The sequence below is a fragment of the Spinacia oleracea genome, chromosome 5 (assembly GCF_020520425.1).
Source record: "Spinacia oleracea cultivar Varoflay chromosome 5, BTI_SOV_V1, whole genome shotgun sequence".
Taxonomy (NCBI): domain Eukaryota; kingdom Viridiplantae; phylum Streptophyta; class Magnoliopsida; order Caryophyllales; family Amaranthaceae; genus Spinacia; species Spinacia oleracea.
Window position 1 is genome coordinate 37,529,580 of NC_079491.1, and position 7,076 is coordinate 37,536,655.

Below are 7,076 nucleotides of genomic sequence, written 5' to 3' on the forward strand. Positions count from 1 at the left end.
AAATTACACGATGGAAGACATTACAAACATTAGAAACCAAACCGCAACCGGAATTCAAGACCAAAACCTTATTGATTTGCAGCTCCAAAACACTAACTCGAACCCTGCAAAATAAACTACTTACCAAAACTTCTGCCAAAAGATTCAGAGGATGAATACCCGGGGCACTTGAAACAGAGCAAAGAAGGGACAATCACGCCGGTGAAGAGGCCTAAACCACGCGAAGGCAACATAACTAAACTTTGATGGAGGAATATGAGAGATCGCACTAGAATGCCATACCATGTTGATCAGACATTGGACAACTACTAACCACTCCCAGGGATCGAAATGCACATCCTGAGAGTCTTGAGACACTGCCAAGGGAGCCACATTCCTTAGTGACTCCTCGATGGACACGCCTGTATCAGAGTGTAGGACATCCTGCAATCCCACAACAAGAGAAAACAGGCAACTGGAGAGCTTTGCTTGCCCCAAGCATTGAAGTTGGGGAGTCTCCTTCAAGATGATATTTTTAATAGCGATGACTGAAGTCATCACCAGGACGAAATTGACTGACATTGAGCCAACCCACGCGACACTAGACCAACAACAGGCACAACAAACACAATCTTCCCAACAAACCAAACCAAACCAATGAAAACTGAATTGTAGCTTGAGAACCCAAACATGATTCTTTTCAAACCAATCAATCAACCAATTTCCTAAGCAAACCCAATCAAACCACTTCTTAGGAAACCAAGAAATAACCATATATAAAATAAAATTCAATTAATCCAACTATGGTCGTTAAACTCTCGATTCGGATCTTACGATTCTACAATTTTACCATCCAAAAATACTTTACCGATCCGGATCTTAATGTGTATAGAATTTTACGATCCCACCTTAATAAATTATTGGAGAAGTAGGACCTTAACACGATCATCGATTTGATTCAACATATATTGATATTTCAAATATTGAAATTATATTTACATTTTATGTACTAAATAAATCATATTCAAATGCCATTAAAAAGTACATAGTATATTACTGTACTAATAATGAAAAAATCAAATAAATTTGTATAATTTTTTAAATTAAGATTTGAAGTTAATCATAACTAAAACGTTAGTTTCAACAACTTAGCTTATACACATCTTATCAATTACGCTACAAACTATTTAAGTATCACCTTATTGAGCAAAAATTGTATTTAAGTGTTAAGAATATTTGCAATGCATGATTTTACATTGCATTATAGCAATATAAATATTATATCTACGATTTAATAAAATCTTACTATCCTACGATTCGATTCTACTGTTCCAATCCTACAAATCTCATCGATCCAAGGTAAGATCCCGATCCCAACAACCTTGAATGCAACTACTCTTTTAATATCAATAGTGGTTTAAAAGTGATAAACTTTTCCTTAATTTGTTAAGATTGAGTTAACATCAAGGATAAGGTTGATCCAACACTAATTAGCCACTAATACAACAACACACAAAAAAAACACCCTAGGACACTAATAGCAAAGACGTAACATTTTGACGACCACCATTAACAACTACCTCGTCAATTAAGAGGAATAGATCGATAATTAGTTATACTCAGACCTTTGATGGTCGGGTTAGGCCGTTGAGCACTGGCAATTTCATATATCATCTTTCATATTATTGTTGTTTATTATATACGAATGGCCTAGGGCCTTCGATTTGGTATACTTTATGTTAAACTTGCTCAAATTCGTTTGATTTTAGTCTTTGGAGATGAAAAAATGACACTTGTTGTTTAACTACATAAATCCTCATCGATAAATCATGTTTTGTAGAAACAGAAAAGTAAAGTCTCCAAACTCTCACAACAAGAGATATTTAACCGAATATGACACTATATAATAGGAAAATTCACGACACTAGTATCAACTATTGCCGGCCAGCTTTATAAGATTTCAATTTTAGATATCCTAAATAACTTCAATTTTGGGAGTCTCAACTCTTACCGGCCCTTAACCAATATAACCTACTACATCAGTTAATAACACCGCGTGCCAGACTCATATACAAAGAAGTATTAACCAATTGAGGTTGGCATGAGTGGTTAAGGGTCTCTTGCTCCTTAACCAAGGTCTCGGGTTCGAGCCTTGAAAATGGAAAAAATCTCAACTGGGAGGGATGCTGCCCATCGAGGTACCCATGCAAACTCCCGCGGGAGATTAGTCCACTCGCCGAAGGCGGTGGGAACTCCTCGTAGTAGAACAAATATATATATATATATATATATATATATATATATGTATATATATATATATATATATATATATATATATATATATATATCATAACACCTATAAAGCTTTACACTTCAAATACTATTCACCCAATAGTGTTTTTACACATATGCCCTTCATTTCCTTCATGTTTTTTTTTTGTCCTTATTCTTAACAATAGTTAGATCTCTGTTTTGCCCTTACTTGCTCAATGTTGCCACGCGGAGTCTTTGATTCTGGCAGATCTGGTTTGTTTCGTTCCTCACCCTGCTCCTCTTTCTTTGGATTCTTCACCCTCGCCTCTTTTCTTCATCCTCGCCTCTCCTCTTCTCTTCTCTTCTCTTCTCTTCAATGGCGTTCCTCTTCCTCTTTTCTTCACCCTCGCCCCTTTTCCTCCTCTTTTCGGCGCTTCCTCCTTTTATCTTTTCTAATTCTAATGGCGTTATAAGGTGTTCCAATAATACCTTTGATGCCTCTTACGCAAAGCCCAGTTGCAGAACTTTGTTTTTGCGTTAGAAGCATCACAGGTATTATAGGGAGTCTGATTCAATGGTGTTTTTTCGACTCAGTCGTCTCCATCTACTGCGGTGAGCTGATTCTTCGATTCGAAGCTTTGAATCTGGGTAATTTTGTTTTTATTTCTGAGTTTTAGTTCGATTCCTTGGCTATGTTTTCGATCTGGATTTCCTTTTTTTTCATTTGTGAGTTTTGATATGGTTTTGATTTATGAGTTAATTGTTCTTTTGATTTTTTGCTGTTTGCGATTGTGTTTAGGATTCACCCAAATAATTATGTTTTGATTTATGAGTTTATATTTTATATTTCGTTTGAAGCTAGATTTCCTTTGTTTTCATTTGTGAGTTTTGTTTTGGTTTAGATTTATGAGTTAATTGTGCTTTTGATTTGTTGTTGTTTGCGATTGTGTTAGGTTTGTGTTCTTTCATATGGTTGATTGTGTTCTTCGATTTTGGCAAGAACCTTACAAAACATAAGGTCTTTGATTAATTGTGGTTAGCCTTAATCAGGTGGTAATGATATTCCTGTAAACGTAATTAGGGTACACCTATGTCTTTATGTTGCAGTCCTGCCTTTTTTTTCTTCCTGTTTTTCTTTTTTTACTTTTTCGATGTTATCCTGCTTTCCTCTGTGATATTTGTGGTTTTTAGGCAAAGTAGCCCTCATTCCTCTTGGAAAATACAAATTGCAGGCCCCTTTTCTTGCTGTATTTACCATTTTCTTTTTTTATTTTAAAAGAAAGGCATCTTTTTTTGTTTGACTATTTTTTGTGCGTGTTCTTTTTCAGGCCTCAACCCCAGTGTGCTTTGTCCTTCTTTTGTTTCTTTTTCCTTTTTCAAATACCCTATTTTGTCCTACACTTGCTTGTGACCTTTACTTTCCTTTGGTGTATATATAGTGGGGTTTTTCACTCTTGCTTCATTAGGTTTTTACTTCTTCTGCTTTTCCCTTTGTCCATTATAGAAAGCAAGCAAGAAATTAAAGGTAGTGTGCTGTTCTTTTGGGTTTTGCCTTACTCACTCTCTGTTGCTCTATATGAAAGTGTAATTCCTTCAACCTGATGATAACATACCTAATAATCTGATTTCCATGGACATGATCTATTCTACTGACTTTGTTGTACGCTCTGCTGAATCCCTGTACAGAACTCCCATAGTTTGGTTTCCCTAATCATACTCACTTACCAATCTTGACAATGAGTAGTCCTTGTATTATTGGAACCTTTGATGCCTCTCACCTTCATTGACTGCTTTGTGATCTGCTTGAATTATTTTGTTGATCTGTTAGTTTATTTTCATTGAGTGTCTTTGTGCATATGTATTGTACATATGGGTTAGTAACTTAGTATGCTCCCTTGAAATTAATTGGATCTCTTCTTTTAATTAATTGGATCTAATGTTTTTTAAGAACACAAAGTTCTTTAATATCGTAGTTCTTATTCCTTTAAACTTAACTTACTATACTCAATAGTCGGGTTCATCAGTACAAATTATGGTTCGAATGAAAAGAAATATTCCCTTATAAAACCCTGGTTTTTTATAATCTTAACAGATGGCTTAATATGCTCCATTTAAAAAGCGTTCAGTCCATATGATGGAGCTTTCTGTGTTGTTTTCACCTTTTCGTTTTAAAATCGTGTCCACCACAATCACTCGGAAATTCTACTGTCTTCGTTACTTCGTCTTCTTTTTAAAATTTGGATCTACTGGTTTGCCTAGAACAAACAGTTGTTTTATACCGTAACACTTTTGCCTTAAAACTGGACTTACTAGGTTCAGTGTGGTCGGGTCATGAATGAAAAGAAACGTTCCGTATTAAACCATACTTTTTTTTTATAACACGGGGTCTGTTTATGTGGATTTCAGGTTCGTTGAGTTCATGTGCTCACAAAAAAGCTATTGTCTGCGCACAATGCTTGTCTTTGTAATTTGATAAACTGTCTTGTATTCGTGCTCAAATGACTTTTCTAAAATGACTTTTGATTCTAACCGTTTTGTTTGTTTGTGCCTTCAATTACCTGCCCACCCACAGAATCAATTCTCGTTGTCTGCCCAGCAGAAATCAATTACCAGGCCACCATGCTTGTTTTTATAGCTTGCTAAAATGACTTTCATGCTGGTTATTCTTTGTAGGTTTTGGTTTTCTGAATTATTTCCATGCCTGTGTATGTATTGATTGGTTGAGTTCCAGTCTTTGATTTGTGGCCTTTGATTATGTGGTAGGGTTGTATGGTTAACATATCCTTGTATAGGGATGGTGTTACCCATGGCTCATCTTGCCCTTCGTTATGTGGTCTTTGGCTCTTTACTTAGCATCTTAATTGTCAGTCACCTTTGATGCCTTGCCTGATTAATGTTTCTTTTTCTTGCCAGTGCCCTCCCTTTGTGATCGCCTCCGCTGTTCTGTTTGGTCTTCTTCGTTATTCCCAAGGTAATCATCGCTCTCCTATTAATATGTCCTTGGTGTTTGCTTAGAAATCCTGTAGCTTATTTTCGTTTTGTATTATGTGTAGCTTTGTTTCCCTGCCATCTACCTTATGTAGCGTTGCCTAGCTGTTGTTTTATTTATGTTTTCTACATAGTATGCTTGCTCTTTTAGGTGTCAAACATTAGGTCTCTGCAGTTTGTGTTTGACTGTCTTTGGATAATTTGATTGTTGTGCTCGTCCGAGGTCCCTGGCCTTGTGTTATGTTTGTTTACGAGGCCATTGCATGATGAGGTGTCATCGCATTATTCAATGTTGAGTGAATGCTACTTCCATTAGTGCCTCTTTGCATTTTTTTGCTGCCTTTCTTGCGTGCTGTGTTTTGGTGTGGTTGCCATTTTCTGTATGTAGCGTTGCCTGTCACAAAAGGTTTGCCTTGTGCCTATTTACACTGCTGTTACGGAAGGTTTACCTTGTTCGTCATGCCCTTGTTGCTGCTGAAGTTCCACTCGGTTTTAGGGAACCTTGACCTATGAGTCACTATCCTCCCTCGCTTCAACTAATGTGTTTAGGATGTCGGGAATGCACTGTGCATTTATGTGTGTTTCTCATAGTAGTTGCATCCTAGGAGGTTAAATCATCTATTGATTTCATGGCCTACTTTACAACCTTTCAGTATAGCCTGAGAGCATGAGTTTTATCTCTGCCCTCCTTATGTCTATGGGACTTGGGAGACAACCCTCTCTTCAAATTATGTTTTAATTATGTTCTAATAATCTACCATCTGCGCCTTTGGGAGTTAGATCAGTTTCAGTTGTTGGACGGGCTTTCTTAAGAGTTATTTCTTATTGAACTCTATGCAAGTTGTTCACTAATTGGTAACTGATATATCGTTTACCTATTTACCATGGCCTTTCTGCCTTTTGGTTTGCGCTTATCAATGTTTGGTACTGTTAGGGTTTCGGTTCAACAAAATCTAGGCAACATTGTTTATAAATGCTTTCTCGTGGGTGTCGGTTAGGGTTTCAGCAGCATCGTTCTCAGATTATCACCTTCTTAGGCACTCTGTATACCTTCATGTCTTCCCTTCGAGTTTATGAGGTTAACCTTGAATCAGTTTCTTCACCAGGTCATGTCTGCAGCACCTACGCAAGTTGTGATTTGCTTCTACCCTTTGTTGAGGCAGATTACTGACTGCCTCAAGATGCCTGAACCGGTCTTCCAGTTTGTAAATGCTGATAAGAATAATGCATGTGTGGTTGTGAAGACGGGGTGTGGCCCTATTAGTTATATTTATGTTGGTGGGGAAGCTGGGAAACTAGAGGACTCATGTGAGAAGGCAGCACAGAAAGCTGTGCGTGATCTTATGAGGAATTACAAAGTACGTGTCACAGATATAACATATGAGAGGAGGGTGATGTATGAGAAATGTGCTGGGTTATATTACCTTAAGAAGGCTGCCTTAGAGCGTGTGGAGAAGGGGATAGAAAAGGTCGCTCTGCCTGAGGATGATGACAGTGAGGGTGCTTCTGAGGATCTTAAGCATGTTACTGTAGATTTTGTCTCAATACTACGACTTGTTGTTAGGCACACTGGAGTTCTTAGCACTACTGTTGAGACTGTCGAACATGCCCCTGACCAGTTCACTTCATGGTTTACAGTAGTGCCTCCAAGAAGCAACGTTGGTTTCGAATGCATCTTCAGTGACCGTTGTCCAACTCTTGTTGCTGCTAAACAATCTCTTGCAAAGAAGGCAGTGCACTACTTGGTTGGTGTGTGCAACTTAGAGATTGTTGATGCAAATTATGGCCCCTCCAATCTGAAATTTGATGCTCTGTTATGTGATCTTCAAAAGGAAAGCTACTTAACTGTGAAGGAA